We start from the raw sequence: 19,063 nt of genomic DNA on the forward strand, positions 1-19,063 counted from the left end.
ATTTTCCATTAGAGCATCGATTTCAACTAGTTCCCTCCAAAAATAAAGCAATGCCAGATGCAATTTTCTCCTTTCAGTAAATAACCCTTCCTATGTTATATATGACCTAGACATTAAAATTGATGATAGAAAAGTAGAATTAATCTAAAAACATCTCTAACTTTATGCAATTTTGGCACACATCTTTGAATGGGAAGAAAGAAAAACTAAACATCAAACCCCTACAAGTAGAATTATAGAGAGAAAGGGGAGGTAGAGGGGGGAATGAATACTAACCAACGAGAAGTGTGCCCTTGCTATTGGATATCTGGGACCCAATTAGTGTTCTAGTTTCAATAGAAATGGAAGCAGGTGTGCAAGTGACAAGTCTTCCAGACTATCATAACCAATGTAGGAGCCATCTGGCATGCTTGTGCTTGCTCACCAAATGCTCGATAATGGTGCACTCGCCTTTCAACTTACTTGAAAGGAGAAAATTGGTTCTAGATTGAAGATAGAATGAAAATAGTCATTAATGGGGCCATTGTCTACCTAATCAGTATCCAGAGAGAATGGATGTTTCTTACTTGCCACCTGAGAACCTTCAAACCATTCTTGGCTCATAGGTGAACACCATAAATGACAACAACTTTTCTAGATGCGAAGAAGTTATAATAGGATAGGAAGACTGCTTATTAGCCCTCATCAATGAATTATTAGGCTTATCTAAATCTTATATTAAAGAATCTACTCAACAAACTTTCTCAAAATATATTTATCATTATGAAGAAGATCAGAGGATATGACTCTAAGAACTTAGAATATTATATAGAAAGGAAATATTTAGGTTATTAGGAACATGTAGGTGTTGTTTAGGACTATAAAAATGAGTTTATCACCATAGTTCACAACTCAAATGCTCTAGAATTTGGCAATGCTTTATAAAGAGGCTCACAAAAGATGCTATGAACTTGAAAGTTCTACAGAATTGGAATTAGTAGGTGATGAGGAACATGTAGGATATATTGAGGATTGTAAAGATGAAGTCAACACCCCAGTTCACATCTCGTGTGCTCTAAAAAGTTGAAAGTGTTTTCTCAATGCTTCTTCAAATTTTTTTAACGGTAAGGATGGAGAAGAGGATTCTGCTGAATAATCAAGCATTATTGTATTGCACATTGGAAATGATGTTGTTAAGCAAAATCTTTCAATCACTAATACAAAATCAATACTCTATAACTGTAATTTTGGCTTGAATGGAGCTAAAACTAAATCAGTGCCTAGTGAAAAGATAATAATTCATACAATTAATGTTAATAAGTCAAAGAAGGGATCTACAAGTTGTGTTGAGAAATTTGGTACTAGTAGAGTCATTTGTTTATGCCTTGTTGCAACTATTTGTAGTACGATAGTGAAAGTTAAGGACTTGTTCATTTAGTAGTAGTGTGCAACAATACTAAATAGGAACATAAGACTTCATGCACAAGTCCTCTTAATAGCATTCCACAGTGTACATCAACATGCACCATGTAGTCAGCATTGCCAGATTTGAATGCAATGGTGGCACTAGCATCAATGTCTGTATAAAATCCATTCATGTATTCACTACAAGTACAATTTTTTGCAGATATTCTTATGTAGATATCCTATTCAAGGATTGCTACCATAATACGTGATCATGGTAACAAATTTTGATGATATAGAAGCATCTCAAAACGTAACATTCTTATTAACTAGAGATAGGATTTTGTGAAATAACGTTTTCCATATTGGTGTAGATTGGATTGATAGGAAAAGCATATTCATTCATTCTTCTTATTCGAGCAAACTAGAAACAAACTCTGCAAAATTGGTGAAGGCGTGAAGACTCCAAGTCTTGCAACAAAATTTATTGTCAATGATGTAAAATTTATATCTTCCTTGACAATGAAGTGGAGAAAAATAGAGCATGTTGTAGCAGTCCATTATTTCCCAAGACAATGTTGGGTTGCGTTATATTCTTTCCACGACTAGCCCACGTAGTTAACCGGGGGGTTAGTAGGGGGCGGAGCCCCCCCTTTGTTGTGCCGATTGCATAGCGAGGGGAGTCAAAGGGGGTTTGAGGGGTGCAGGTAACCCCGCTCTATGGAAAATTTTGGTTTTGGACCCTATGTTAGGTTGGGAAAACCTACCTATGGTTTTGTGCATGATTTTCGCACATGGTTTGGATGTGATGGTTTTCGATCCATGTTTTTGGACGTGATGGTTTTTAGTCCATGGTATTGGATGCTTTGGCATGTATAAATATGTATTGTAACATTGAAGGGGAAGCAATGAAAAATCAAGCTCGTAGTCACGGTTTTTGGGATCCAGGCAAAAATCTTTGTGCATATGTGTTATGCTCTCGCATTATTTATTTTCTCTGTTTTAGAATTTGTATGCAGGTAATTTATGTATGCGGTTAAAACTTACATTTGGTATCAGAGTAGTATTGGCTTCAGGGGGACGCCTTTGTTGCTGAGGGGTTTCGCTCGGGCCTGTGGTAGACCCCGTTCAATGGGAGATCTACGAGATCAATTCTGGTGGTGAAAGAAGATGGTGAGCAATGGAAAGATAGAGATTGAGAAATTTAATGGTCAGAGTTTTGAGTTGTGGAAACTCAAGATGGAGGATTTGTTAGTGGATAAAGATTAGTGGATCGCGGTAGATCCGGGTACTAAACCAACGGGAGTGTTTGATGAAGAATGGAAGAAGTTGGATCAGAAGGTGAAGAGCACAATACGATTGTGTGTCTCAGATTCAGTATTGTTGAATGTATCATGGGAAGCTATGGCGAAGGCTTTAGAGGACAAGTTAGGAACTTTGTACCAATCTAAGTTTCTTGTGAATAAACTATTCCTACGGAAAAAGTTGCATAACCTAAGGATGAAAGATGGAGACTTGGTGATAGAGCATCTGAATGTGTTTAATACTGTGGTAAGTCAGTTATCGTCTATTGATATCAAAATTTTAGATGAAGATATGTGCATTAGTTTGTTGTGTTCTCTACCAGATTCTTTGGATAGCTTGCTTATTGCAATAGGTAGCAATGCAACTACCTTGCAATTTGATGAAATAGTCTCATCCTTGCTAACAAAGGAGATGAGATGGAAAAATATGGAGAGCCGAAATGGTGATGCCTTGTGTGCATGAGGATGGTCCTAGAACAAAAACAAAAATAAGTCATCGAGTGGGAGATCTAAATCTAGAGGAAGACCTAAATCTCCAGAAAAACTTGTAAAGGTGGTGTGCTGGAAATGAGAAAAGGAAGGGCACTACAAAAGGGACTATAAATCTAAAGCTCCTGAAAAAGGAAAGGGATCTGATGATGCTCCGTCTGCAAAGGCGAAAACCACCTTAGATGAAGGTGGGGATGTGTATTTGGCTTCTTCAAGTACACATGTAGATCATGAAGCATGGTTGATTGACTCAGGTGCATCCTTTCAGTTCACTCCCCATAGAGAGTGGTTCTGTGAATATGAGAAATATGATGGTGGTGATGTCTTATTTGGGGATGACAGGAAGGCTAGAATCATTGGTCACAGAAAAGTAAAGTTGAAGTTGCAAGGTGGAAGGTTTAGAACACTTCCAGGTGTTCTTCACATTCCTGCATTAGCTAGAAATCTGATTTCTATAAGCAAGTTGGATGTTGTAGGTGTAAAATCAGTGTTCGAGAAGGATACCTAAAAGATGGTTTGGGGGGCACTAGTATTAATGCGGGGAGTTTGAATTGGAACTTTATACAAGCTACAAGGTAGCACTGTTGTTGATGGGTGCAACAGTTTCATGGTTCCTGAAAGTGGAGCAGAAAATCTAGTGGCCTCTGGAGAGAAGACCATGTTGTGGCATCAAAGGCTTGGACATATTGGAGAGAAGGGCCTTCGAATACCTCATGGTAAAGGTATGGTGGAAGGTATGAGTAATAGCTCTCTGGATTTTGATTTCTATGAAAATTGTCTATATGGGAAGCAGAATCGAGTGAGTTTCCCCTCTGTTGGTAAGAGGGAGAAACAAATATTAGAACTTGTGCATAGTGATGTGTTTGGACCTATGAAGGTTCCATATTGGGTAAGTCTATGTACTATGTATCATTTATAGATGACTTCTCAAGGAATACATGGATATATTTCCTTAAGAAGAAATCTAAAGTCTTTGACAGGTTTAAAAAATTTAAGGCTCTAGTGGAAAACTAGATAGAGAAGAGGATAAAGGTGTTAAGGTCAGATAACGATGGAGAGTTTTGTGAAAAATAATTTGAAGAATTATATAAGAAGTGTGGTATAGCACGGTAGAAGACTACTCCATACACACCTGAGAAAAATGGAGTTGCAGAAAGAATGAGCAAGATGTTGATGGAAAGGGCAAGAAGAAAGTTGAGTGATATTGGGTTAGGATAGGAATTATGGGCAGAGGTGGTGGAGACAACATGTTACCTGGTCAGTAGATCACCTTCATCAACATTGGAGGATAAGACTCCACAAGAGGTATAGACTGGTAAGAAACCCTCTCTTTCACATCTGTGGGTATTTGGATGTGATGCATATTCATGTACATGTTCCAAAGAAGAAAAGAACCAACATGGATAGTAAATTTGAATAGTGCATCTTTATTGGGTATAAGGATGGTTTAAAGGGTTATAAAATTTAGAACCCAGTAACAAGGAAGGTTGTGTACAATCGAGATGTGGTATTTAGAGAGGTGAAAGATGTTATTAAACATGAAGTCCAACCAAAGGAACCTGAGAAGATAGAGTTTGAGCTTAAGGAGGAAGAATTAGACTCTACACCAGAAGAGGAATCAGAAGATGAAGAGCCACAAACTCCGGGTGTGAGAAGATCAGTTCGAGAAAGAAGGAAACCAGAAAGGTATAGTCCATCTGCTTTCTATTCAAATTTTTCTTTATCTATTATTGATGATGATCCCAGAACTATGAAGGAAGCAATAGATTCAAGGGATGGAAAACTTTGGAAAGAGGCCATGGTTGATGAAATGGCATCTTTGCACAAAAATGAGGCTTGGGATTTGGTGGAGTTGCCGGATGGAAGGAAGCAGCAAATAGGTGCTCAAGAAGAAGACAAATGTAGAAGGAAAGGTGGAGAAATACAAAGCTCGGTTGGTAGCAAAAGGTTATTCCCAAGTGCTGGGAATTGATTTTGGTGATATTTTTTCTCCTCTTGCCAAGGTAGCTTCTATTAGATTACTGTTATCTGTTGCTGCTGCTTTTTATTTTGAGGTACAACAAATGGATGTGAAGAGATCATTTCTTCATGGGGATACAAAACAGTCACCAAGGATGTGGTATCAGAAATTTGATACATTTATACGGGGACTTGGCTTCACCAGAAGTAAAGCAGATCACTGTGTGTATTTTAAAATAATTGGTGACCATGTTATTTATCTGGTCTTATATGTGGATGATATGTTGCTAGTTGAAAATGACAAAGAAATTATCCAGGAATTGAAGACCCAATTGTCCCCCAAATTCGACATGAAAGACCTTGGTGCTGCAAACTATATTTTGGGCATGGAAATTAAAAGAGATTGGGCGAAGAGGAAGCTCTGGTTAAACCAAAGGAAGTATGTCGAGACAATATTGTAGAGGTTTAATATGCAGGATAGTAAACTGATGAAGGTTCCTATTCATGTAGGTGTAAAGTTATCTACTGAATAGTGTCCCAAGACACAAGAAGAGGAAGAGGACATGTCCCGTGTTCCGTATGCAAGTGCAGTTGGTAGCCTAATGTATGCGATGCTCTGTACTAGACCAAAGATTGCACATGCAGTGCGAGTATTAAGCAAGCTTATGTCAAAACCAAGGAAGGAGCTCTGGCCAGTAGTGAAGCGGGTTTTCAGGTATTTGCGTGGCACTAGTGATTATGGTTTGTGCTACCAATGAAGACCAGGATTGGACAGAGTGTTGGATATTCGTGGCTTTGTTAATGCAGACTAGGCTGGAGATCTCGATCAAAGAATATCTACAGGTGGGTATGTGTTTAACCTATTTGGAGGTGCAATCAAGTTGGATGAGTAAGAAACAATCTGTAGTGGCACTATCAACTACAGAGGCAGAATACATGGCAGCCACTCATGCAAGCAAGGAAGAAGTTTGGTTGCAGAGATTGTGTTCAAGTATGGGGGTAGTACAGGGAGCTATAAGGATAGGCTGTGACAGCCAAAGTGCAATTTTCTTGGAAAAGAACCCTGCGTATCATCAAAGACAAAGCACATTGATTTTAAGTATCACTTTGTGAGGGATATGATTGAAGACAAAAAGTTGTTGCTGGTAAAGGTGGACGCTTTTAAAGAATACTATAGATGCATTGACAAAACGTGTGAGCTGTGAGAAGTTCTCTTGGTGTACAGAACAATGGGCATTGCAGGGCTAGATAAATGACTAAGCTCTCTTGTGGTCCCCTGTGGAAAGAAAACAACAAATGGGAGAATGTTGGGTTGTGTTATATTCTTTCCACGACTAGCCCACGTAGTTAACTAAGGGGTTAGAAGGGGGTTGTAGGCCCCGCTTCGTTGCGACGATTGCATAGCAGGGGGAGTAACAGGGGGTTTGAGGGGTGCGGGTAACCCCACTCTATGGGGTCTGGGCGGACCTACCTATGGTTTTGTGCATGATTTTCACACATTGTTTGGATGCGATGGTTTTTGGTCCATGGTTTTGGACGCGATGGTTTTCAGTCCATGGTATGGGATAATTCAGCATGTATAAATATGTATTGTAACATTGAAAGGAAAATAATGAAAAATAAAGCTGGTAGTCCTGGTTTTGGGATCCAGGGGAAAATATCTATGTATATGTGTTTCATGTGTTATGCTCTTGCATTGTTTATTTTCTGTGTTTTAGAATTAGTATGCAGGTAATTTTTGTACAGGGTTAAAACCTTTAGACATATGATTCTATGGAGGAACTAGAGTATGGGATCTTAAGATCTCCTGGACTACTGTCGGATCACAAAAGAGATCACACCATTCATTGAACTAGGGTCTAAAAGTTCACTAGCTACCTCTAACCACCAGACCAAGTCCACCAACTACAACTTAATATCATACACCCTATGACTAAGATAAAACTTTGATAACTAGCATAAAACATAAGTAAAATGAAAAATTTGCATTTAATTGCTTTGATTGTGTGCCAAATTGAAAGCTTTAGAAGGTGGTGTGAAGATAGTTATAAGTAGATTTTACTTGGATGGCTTTGTGGAAAATGTCCTCATAGACATGCATGTGAAATGTGGAATTACAAAGAAGGAATGGTAATTGTTTTACGAAACGTGGTCTGATGGAACACTATCACTGCTTGATATGCACATAATTGACATTCTCTTGATGTCATGAAACTGTGAGAAGATACAACATAAAGGTAGTGAGCTAGAATCCAAAATATTTTATACGGTTCTTCATGTGTGCCACTTTGGAAACTTTAGAACAGGGCATGGTGATTCATGAACGAATCAAGGAAATGGTTTTGAGATGAATATGTTTGTATGGAATGCATTTGTAAGCATGTATGTGAAATGAGGAAGCATATAAATTGCAAGTTATATGTTTGACAAAATCCCCTAGCAAAACATTGTCCCATCTTCTAGTTCACCTGCATAAACTTCATAAAAACTTCTCATGCCAAGTATAAAATTTTCATCAAAGTTGTTGGTGGATTATTGTATCTCTGCAAATGTAAAGAACTGGCCCATACTTGAAGGTGTAGATGAAACATAGCTACTAGTACCACTCTTGTGGGAACTTGGGGAAACTTTGCTAGCCATAGTTTCTGAATTCCCACCATGCAAAGGAAGAGGCAACCAAGTTGGAGGGGAGTTCTTTCACTTCGATTTTGGGTGGATATACATGCAATACCTTGTTTCTAGTAGTCTCAGTGCAGAAAAAGCTCCAACAATTGATCCAATAATAGGTCCCATCTTCCCATTTTTTCCTTTGGAGTTCATAGGACTATTTCCATGAACAGGATAGGGCTCATCCAAACTTCTAGCAGGACTGCTTATGTTCATTATTTGCAACCCATTTGTTATAGGATTAACATTGGTATTATCATAAATAGGACTTGTCGACCCAACTTGGATTGGACCAGCTTTGCCCCAACTGAAGTGTTGGCAACAAAGTCTCAATAGAAAGACACATCCAACACCCTTGCCTTGCTAGACATATCAAAGTCCGCTAATGAATATTCTCCATAGATATAGGCACTACAAATCAGCATATATATATATATATAGCTCATCTACCAATATCATAGAAATGCATTCGAATAAAATATGTGATAATAAAGTCCACACTAAATGTCCAAGAAATGTTTAAATTTTTGGTTTGCAGTACTGGATGCACTCACAACCATTTCTTGTGTTGTTGCATAGACCATGTTACGAGAAATAACGTCACTAACAAGAGCATTGAATTTGATAAAGGTGGGATTAATAAAAGCACTCTTAGCAATAGTTTTTATCTTGAAATACTTCTAAACATTCTCCAAAACGCTTCACAAAGTATCATTCCTAGAATCAATCTTAGTTCCTCCCATATTAATTGTATAAATTGTCTCGAGAGCTATACCATAGAGTGCATAGCCATCCACAAGAGGCCGAATAGAGAGAGCCCTCATTGGTATCAATCCATAAGGGGCCAACACAACCTCAATGGCATTGAAAAATGCCAGAGACCTTTGCCTTTGCCAACATTCTTCCATCCTGTAGTAACATGGCAACCCTAGAACTAGGTGTGGGAATACATAAAGAAATAATTAGAAATGGATTTATGTATGATGTGGTTGTAGCAAATTCCCTCACAAACGTGTATTCAAAATGTGGAAGTATATGGAAGGCATGTGAATTGTTTAACAAAATTCATCAACAAAATGTTGTCTCACAAACAACCATGCTTGCAAGATATGCACAGAATCGACTCATTGGTTAAGCCCTAAAGTTCTTTAAGGAAGCAAGCGTGTAAGTGACAAGTCTTCCAGACTATCATAACCAATGTAGGAGCCATATGGCATGTTTCCGATTGCTCACCAAATGCTCAATAATGGTGCATTTTCCTCTCAACTTACTTGATAGTTAATTTTCCTTGTTCATCATCTCCAAGTTCTTCTACAACTACAAATAGCCCAATGCACTAGATAACCTTTCATAAAAGACAAAAGAAGTCAATTGGAATGCAATTAGATAACAACTTTGTTTCTAGTCTATTTAGTGGAAATCCTACTGTTGTAGTTCTTGAAGAAGGATAAAATTGGTGTTAGATTGATGATAGAATTACAATACTCATTAATGGGGCCATTTTCTACCTAATTAGTGTCTAAAGAGAATGGATGTTTCTTACTTGCCACCTGAGAACCTTCGAACCATTCTTGGCTCATAGGTGCACACCATCAATGGTAGCTTTTCTAGATGCAAAGAAATTATAATAGGAGAGGAAGACTGCTTATTAGCCCTCATCAATGAATTATTAGGCTTATCTAAATCTTATATTAAAGAATCTACTCAACAAAGTTTCTCAAAATATATTCAGCATTATAAAGAATATCAAAAGATATGACTCTAAGAACTTAGAATATTATACAGAAAGGAAATATTCAAGTTATGAGGAACATGTAGGTGTTGTTTAGGATTGTAAAAGTGCGTTGAACACCCTAGTTCACAAGTCAAATGCTCTATAATTTGACAATGCTTTACAAAGAAGCTTAGAAGAGATGTTATGAACTTGAAAATTCTACAGAAGTGGAATTACTAGGTGACGAGGAACATGTAGGTCATCTTGAGAATTGTAAAGATGAAGTCAACACATCAATTCACAGCTCATGTGCTCTAAAAATTTGAAAGTGTTTTCTCAATGCTTCTTGAAAAAAATTTAACGGTAAGGATGGAGAAGAGGATTCTACTGAATAATCAAGGATTATTGTATTACACATTGGAAATAATGTTGTTAAGCGAAATATTTCAATCACTAATATAAAATCAATACTCTAGAATTGTAATTTTGGCTTGAATGGAGCTAAAACTAAATCAGTTCCTAGTGACAAGATAATAATTCATGCAATTAATGTTAAGAAGTCAAATAAGGGATCTACAAGTTGTGACTAGAAATTTGATAGTAGTAGATTCATTTGTTTATGCCTTGTTGCAACTATTTGTAGTACGACAGTGAAAGTTAAGGACTTGTTCATTTAGTAGTAGTGTGCAACAATACTAAACAGGAACATAAGACTTCATGCACAAGTCCTCTTAATAGCATTCCACAGTGTACATCAGCATGCACCATGTAGTCAGCATTGCTAGATTTGAATGCAATGGTGGCACTAGCATCAATGTTTGTATAAAAGCCCTTCATCTATTCACTGCAAGTACATTTTTTTGTAGAGATTCTTATGTATATCTCACATTCAAGGATTTCTACCATAATATGTGATCATTGTAATAGCTTTTGATGATATAGAAGCATCTCAAAATGATAATTTTTATTAAATAAAGATAGGATTTTGTGAAAGAATGTTTTCCATATTGGTGTAGATTCCATTGATAAGAAAAAAACTATAGCCATCCCTACCCTCTCTGTCAATCCCACGGGCCTAACATGACGATAGAGCCATAAAAAAGATGGAAGGACTCACGAACATATTTCAGAAAATGCTCTTAGCCAGCAGCAGGAGGAGCTGTACATGGAGCATCACATATTTGTTACGCCTATTCATCGTCATCCCTATCTCCATCGTCCGAGCATCATTACTCACATCTTTGGAATACAGGGAAAAAATACCATTCAAGCAATATCTCCAAAGGAGTTGCAAATGGATTTGTTGGTTCACCAATCATTGAGCTGGCTTGAAACTCACCGATCCTAGACCATATCTGTGGGGATAAATTGTACCGGTTGTCCATATCTCTCACCTGCCTATAATTTGCACACACACCTAGAGTTGGGTAGGCTCCTCACCATTTGAGATCAGAAACGACTGAAGCAATGACTGCTACTGTAGGCTATGACTCGGGATATGCTTTTGGATCTGATTCAAGCTCTCGACCTAGTTAAGATGCTGTGCTTGCTTCTGCCACTAGAGGATCTGCACCTGAACTTGTGGAACCGGATGTTGACTATCTATACAATAGAATAACTTAGTTAATAACTACTACGAGTAAGGACAAAAGAAAAGGCTTTCTACATATGCGTCGTTAATTCATTATTTCTTCTTGTTCAAGAAAACTAGAAACAAACTCTACAAAATTGGTGAAGGCATGAAGACTGCAAGTCTTGCAACAAAAGTTAATGTCAGTGATGCAAAATTGATACCTTCCTTGGCAATGAAGGGGAGAAAAATAGAGTAAGTTGTACCAGTCCATTATTTGTCAAGGCAGATGATTCTATGGAGGAACTAAAGTATGGGAATTTAAGTCCTCTTGGACTACTGTTGGATCACACAAGAGACCACACCATTCATTGAACTAGGGCCTGAAAATTCACCAGCTACCTCTAACCACCATTGACCAAGTCCACCAACTACAACTTAATATCATATACCCTATGACTAAGATAAAACTTTGATAACTAGCATAAAACATAATTAAAATGAAAAAGGTGCATTTAATTTCTCTGATTGTGTGCCAAATTGAAAGCTTTAGAAGGTGGTGTGAAGATAATTATAAGTAGATTTTAGTTGGATGGCTTTGTGGAAAATGTCCTCATAGACATGCATGTGAAATGTGGAACTATAGAGAAGGCATGGTAATTGTTTTACAAAACGTGGTCTGATGGAACACTATCACTGCTTGATATGCACATAATTGACATGCTCTTGAGGCCCTAAAACTCTGAAAAGATACAACATAAAGGTATTGGGCTAGAATCCAAAAGATTTTATATGGTTCTTCATGTGTGCCACTTTGGCAACTCTAGAACAAAGCATGGAGATTCATGAACGAATCAAGGGAGTGGTTTTGAGATGAATATGTTTGTATGGAATTCCTTTGTAAGCATGTATGTGAAATGGGGAAGCATATAAATTTCAAGTGATATGTTTGACAAAATCCCTTAGCAAAACATTGTCCCATCTTCTAGTTCACCTTTATAAACTTCACAAAAACTTCTCATGTCGAGTATAAAATTTTCATCAAAGTTGTTGGTGGATTATTGTATCTCTGCAAATGTAAAGAATTGGCCCATACTTGAAGGTGCAAACGAAACATAGCTACTAGTACCACTATTGTGGGAACTTGGGGAAACGTTTCCGGCCATAGTTTTTGAATTCCCACCATGCAAATAAAGAGGCAATGAGCTTCGCGGGGAGTTCTTTCACTTTGATTTTAGGTGGATATACATGCAATACACTATTGCTAGTAGTCTCAATGCAACAAAAGCTCCAACAATTGATCCAATAATAGGTCCCATCTTCCCATTTTTTCCTTTGGAGTTCATAGGACTATTGCCATGAATAGGATAGGGCTCATCTAGACTTCTAGCAGGACTACTTATCTTCATTATTTCCAACCCATTTAGTATAGCATTAACATTGGTATTATCATATAGAGGACTTGTCAGCCCAACTTGGATCTGGACTAGCTTCGCCCCAACTGAAGTGTTGGCAACAAAGTCTCGATAGAAAGACACATCCAACCCCCTTGCCTTGCTAGACATATCAAAGTCCACTAATGCAGATTGGCCATTGATATAGGCACTGCAAATCAACAGATATATAGCTCAGCTACCAATATCACAGAAATGCATCCGAACAAAATATGTGAGAATAGAGTCCACACTAAAAGTCCAAGAAATGTTGAAATTTTGGGTTTACAGTATTAGATGCACTCACAACCATTTCCTGTGTTGTTGCATAGACCATGTTAGGAGAAATAACGTCACTAACAAGAGCATTGTATTTGATAAAGCTGGGATTAATAGAAGCACTCTTAGCAGTAGTTTTTATCTTCAAATACTTCTAAACAATCTCCCAAACTCTTCACAAAGTATCATTCCTAGAATCGATCTTAGTTCCTCCCATATTAATCGTATAGATTGTCTCCAGAGCTATGCCATAGAGTGCATAGCCATCCATAAGAGGCTGAATAGATAGAGCCCTCGTTGGTATCAACCCATCAGGGGCCAAGACAACCTTAATGGCATTAACGAATGCCAGAGATCTTTTCCTTTGTCATCATTCTTCCATATTGCAGTAACATGGCAGCCCTAGAACTAGGTGTGGAGGTCCATGAAGAAATAATTAGAAATGGGTTTCTGTATGATGTGGTTGTAGCAAATTCCCTCAGAGACATGTATGCAAAATGTGGAAGTATATGGAAGGCACGTGAATTGTTTAACAAAATGCATCAACAAAATGTTGTCTCACAAACAACCATGCTTGCAGGATATGCACAGAATCAACTCATTGATGAAGCCCTAAAGTTCTTTAAGGAAATGCCTCAATGGAATGTGGTCTCATGGAATGCCATGATTGTAGGATTTACACAGAATGGGCATTGTAAGGAAGCCCTAAAGCTATTTTTTGAAATGAAATTGATGGGCATAAGAGCTAATTCAAAAACATTTGTTAGTCTTCTTCCAGCTTGTGCTGGCTTGGAGCAGGGTATGGAAATCCATCAAGAAATAATTCAAAGTGGATTTCAATTTCGATGTTGTGGTGATGACTGCACTTATTGATATGTATGATAGGCAAGTCATGGTAATTATTTGGAAAAATGCATCATAGAGACCTCATGTCATGAAATGCAATGATTACAGGTTATACACAGAATGGACTTGTTCAAGAAGCCCTGGAACTCTTTAAGGAAATGCCTGATGTGAATGTAGTCTCATGGAATGCATTGATAACAAGATTTCCATAGAATGGGCATGGTGTAGAAGCCTTGGAGCTTTTTCAACAAATGCAATTGGCAGGTATGAAGCCAGACTCAAAAACATTTGTTAGTATTCTTCTAGTATGTGTCAATTTAGAAGCTTTGGAACAGGGTATAAAGATCCATGATAAAATAAGTAGAAATGGATTCATGTTTGATGTCATGGGGGTGCATTCCTTGATAGAAATGTATGCAAAATGTTGGTGCATTCATAAGTAAGTTGAATTATTTGAGAATACACAATGCATGACTAGGGAAAGGAGGCCCTAAAACTCTTTGAAAAAATGAACCATTATGGGATGAACCCAAATCATGTGACCTTAGTGTTTTATCTGCATGAAGCCATGAAAATTTAGTTGATGAAGGCTATAAATATTTTTACTGCATGAGAGAACATTATCAGATCACACCTGCAATGGAGCACTATATATATATGTATGTTTGTCTAATCGGCATGAACTTAGCATTGATAGAAAATCTTCCGTATCATGTTTGGAAAGCTTGGGAATGGAATGAAGGCCCTTCCATATGAAGAGGAACAGAGCCCAACTAAAATGGAAATACTCACATGTGTTTCCTTATCTTTTGTTGCACTAAAGGATGGACTCACCTAAGGGACCACTACAGCAACCTCCACTAAAAACATCTAAATGCAAAGCACCCTCAACTTATACCGTAGGCAGGGGTCGATCTACTTGCACTCTTCTAGGATGACGCTAGCAATGGAATCAACAAGATTGAGGATTTTATCGAAGAGATGAGGATTCAACCTAGATGGGATCACAATGTGATGGCAATTTCAGGTTTTTCGATTTGGTTTCCATAGAAAAATACTTTGGAGTGTCAGATTGGGCTCCAAATGGAATGCACAAAAGTGATCTTTGGTATTTATCTACGGCTTCATGTCTCGAAGCAAGAATGGGATAGTTTTTATAGTATAAATCAAACTCTAATATGTACTAGAATGGTAGTCTCATGCTTTTAAAGATGAACTTAAAGCTGGGAATGACTCACCAGGTTTTGAATATATCGAAAAGAGGAAAGTTGCTTCAGGAAGATGGATATTGCCAATGACAACAAGAATATATGTCTCTGAGTTTTTGAATGATAATGGTTCCTAGCTCTGGAAAACCCTACAGAGCTGCCTTATTTCTCTACAGAGCTCTAGAAGTTTAGTTATTTGGCACTAAACACAGTCTCTGTAAGTTGGTCGATAGAACTGAGACTCTCTTGGAGTCGATCATGTGACCTGAACTTTGGATCAAACTGCATACAACAAACATGCCCGTATCGTTCTTGGACCGAACTCCATCACCAATTTCCGAAAATCGCACTCCTCTACATAGGGTTCATTGTAATTTCTTGTTCCAATGGTAGTTTGACTCGGATGGTAGTTTAGAAAAAAAGTGAACAATGTTTACCTGCAGCTATGATGTGGAGAAGAGAGATACCTGAAGCTAGCAGATAGAGATATCTAGCTAGCTAGGTCCAGATGCTAAAGTATAGTATGAACAAATCCCCTTAGTATCCTCCACCAGAATCACTTCTTGTCCATGAAGATTCGATGGTGGTATTCAATATTGCATCTGCCCCAATGGATTGAAGATTTGATTGTAGCATTCAATATTGGGTCTGCCGCCATCAATGCACTGAAGATTCAATGGTGGCTTTCCATATTGGGTCTGCTAGTAGTAAAACCATAATTCACAATTCTCTCAGATGTCATTTTCGGGCATTATGAAAAGTTTGTTGGGATGTCATTTTCCCACGGGCATTATGAAAAGTTTGTTGGGATGTCATTTTCCCGCACTGTGAAAAGTTTGTGGTTGGGAGGGGTATTGTAAAACAAAATTAATGTTTAAATTTTTAAAAGTGTTAAATTTTCCAATGTTCAGAAAATAGATATAATATTTTATTTGCACTTTTACATATTTTAGTTGTATTTGAGAAACTAATAGGATTTTACATGTTTTTGGTTGAAATATTAGGTGGTATTTGTTATAATAATAATAATAATAATAATAATAATAATAATAATAATAATAATAATTTAATTTTAATGTTATGTTTTTGTGTAATGATTTTTTCATTAAATTTTGGAGGAAAAATGTGAGATGTTGGAAGGAAACAAGTGTTTTTAGCCTAGTTGTATTGAAAACATTTAGGTGTTCTTGCATATTAAGTGGGTAAAAATAAAATAGAGTATATAATAAATAGATTTAATAGTTAAAAACAAGTGTTAGTTTATTAAAATTCATATTTCAAATTTGGAAGGAGTAGATTACACATATTATTTAGGTCAAATATATTCAACTTGTTGCTCCAATGGGGTTGTAAGACACTATGCTTTCATCTTGAGAAAATGGAGTTCTCTCCTAGTCATTTGCATAGTTTAGGTTGTTATAAGAAAATTAGGTGTTTTTCCTTGAGACGTGAACATTTCATTTTAAGTAGTGTGATAATGTGGTTTCAATGAAGCATTAAAATAGGGAATGAGCATGCACATTGGGGATGCTAGTGTTAGGTTTTGCTTCAAGTATGAGTGCACGTCTAAGAAGACTCTAACAAAGGTTGAAGAGTTTGAATAATTATATATGTTGGAGGGTTGTAGTCTCAATTAGAGATTTAGAAAAGTAATTTAAGCACCATGAGAAGTCGTGAAGCAAACTTAAGACATTTGAAAAGTTGCATGACGGAAATTTTGTAGTGATACTAAGTGAACATTCTTTGATCAAAGTTCATACTCTCTCCTTAGCACTACGACTTTGTAAGACGAAAAAGAAATGTGAAATATATGTGCAACCAACTAAATAAGTTGGCAATGTTGTTGCAACATATATAGGTGGTCATTTCATGATGCAAAAGGAGGTGTTGGCCCACTCCCCTTTTCTATAATTTGTCAACCATTAAATTTAATTCCCTGTGAATGTGATCAAATGATATGACCCTAAAGATTCTAATAAGCTCCATAATTTTAATCATCCTTTGATCCAATAAAGAAGTGTACAAGGAAGTATAACCTTTCATCAATTTAAAACAAACTTTGAATCCCCTATGACTTGTAAGTTTAGATTGTTGAAGTGATGTAATTAAAATGACTAACATAAATGACTAATTCATATTATTGTAGTTTTTGTTAGGTAGTCATATTTTTGTTTGTAGACTAAATTAGTCATTCACGTTAGTCATTTTTAGTAGTATTACTTATTAGCTAGTCGTATATTTTAACCCGGGACTAAATTAGTCATTTATGTTAGTCGTTTTTAGTTGGGTCTCTTAATATTGCTAATTTTTGGTAGTATTTCACTTGGAAAAGTTGTGGTGACTAACAGTTTTAGTCACCTAGTCACTAATTTCACCATTTTCTACTAGTGGATATTCTTAGCATGTAACTTAGTTGGTATGATTGCGCATAAGATTTTCTCGAAGGTTGAATACTAAGTTCCTAAGGTGTTATTTTATATGGTAATGTTCTATTTTCTTTGTTTATACAAGTCATCTAGCCGCATAGTGGCCATTATCCCCTACCTAAAAACTATTGCCCAACTAAAGAAATTTTTTTGAGATTCTTACTTTTTTAGGAAAATAATTGCATTGACATTATTGATGTTGAGGTATATGTCGTATAAATCCTTTATATTCTACAATAGTTTATATTCCAATGTTCATTGTCTTTGATGTATTATACTCTACATTGTATATTCTTTCATTTTCAGAAGATGAACTCAATATTGATGGTAAGAGACAGGAATTGAAGAAAGAGAACAATAACACTAGAGTGAAAAATGCAAAAAGAGAGAGAATAGAACAAGTCTAGTGATATCCTTAAAGCCAATACCTTGCATGACACACACATACTGACTGATGGTCAAGTCTTTAGAGTTGGTGAATTCACCTACAATGCGTTAGGAAAATAATGATAATGTTTTGAAGTGATGAACCACTTTTTCATCTGTGAATTGTAGTCCAACCAATATTAAGTTGAAAACTCATATTATGATACTTGAAATTTCATATAATATAGTTTACGTGGCTGAAATTATTTATAGTTGTATTTGATATTATTTAGTATTGTAATAAAGACATGAAACTTTGTGTTTTCACATTAGATGAACATGTGCATTGTATGAAATTTTTTTAATTTAGTCACAAAATCATATTAATTAATTTAAGTTGATTAATAATAAACACATAGAATCAATCTAAAACTACTAAATTAGTAGTTCATATTGATTAACGATGAACACAAATAAAATGAATATATGACTAAAGTAGTCGTTTATAATAATTATTAATGAAAGTAAATGAAATGAATATAAACTACTAAATTAGTCTTTTATATAATGAATATGAAAATACCAAAAAAAGATAAATGAATACTGTAAATGATAAATTTGTGATTACAAATGACGACGAAATTTTACATATATATAACTGTTAGTAGCTAATTTACAGTATCTTATAACATGACAAGAAATTAGTCATATTTCTTTGGTCATTAATTGGTTTCAAACGATGACTAAAATTTGCATATATATGACTATTAATAGCTAAAAGAATGTAAACTTTGAAATGAGAATTAATATGATTACCCATTTCATTAAGGTAGCAAAAAAGTCAATCGATTTTGAAAAATGGTGATGCAAAATACATTTTTTTTCAGAGCATATTTTTGACACTTCAAACTTTCTTACATATCAAATATAAATATTTGTTTTTAAATGTTATTGATTTTCATGCTGATTTTGAAACATGTTGATGTGGTATCAACCCTTTTTTTTAATAGGGCTTATTTTTTACACTTTAAATTTGTTGATGTATTAAGTGTGGATATTTTTTTTAAATGTTACATTTTTTGATACTTTAGATATTTTTATGTCCAATTTTTTTTTAAATCATGATTACTTAACAAATTTTCTAGTTGTCTTATTTCTCTTTTTTTAAATGTTTTTTACTTAAAAAGCAAATACAAAAATATATATAGAAAAAAGGACAAAAAAACATAAAAAATGTAAAAAAAGAATTATCTTGTAAACCACAAATTTTTTTTAAAAAACTATAAAAATAATAAATAAAAATACAAAAATTTAAAAAAACTATTAAAAAAAAAATTAAAATATAACAAATCATTAAAAATATACTTGATTAAAAAAAAAAAACTAAAAACTTACCAAAAAAAATAAAGAGAATTAAAA

The sequence above is a fragment of the Pinus tabuliformis genome, chromosome 7 (assembly GCF_031772625.1).
Source record: "Pinus tabuliformis cultivar Carrire ecotype Pingquan chromosome 7, CPIR1, whole genome shotgun sequence".
Classification (NCBI taxonomy): Eukaryota; Viridiplantae; Streptophyta; class Pinopsida; order Pinales; family Pinaceae; genus Pinus; species Pinus tabuliformis.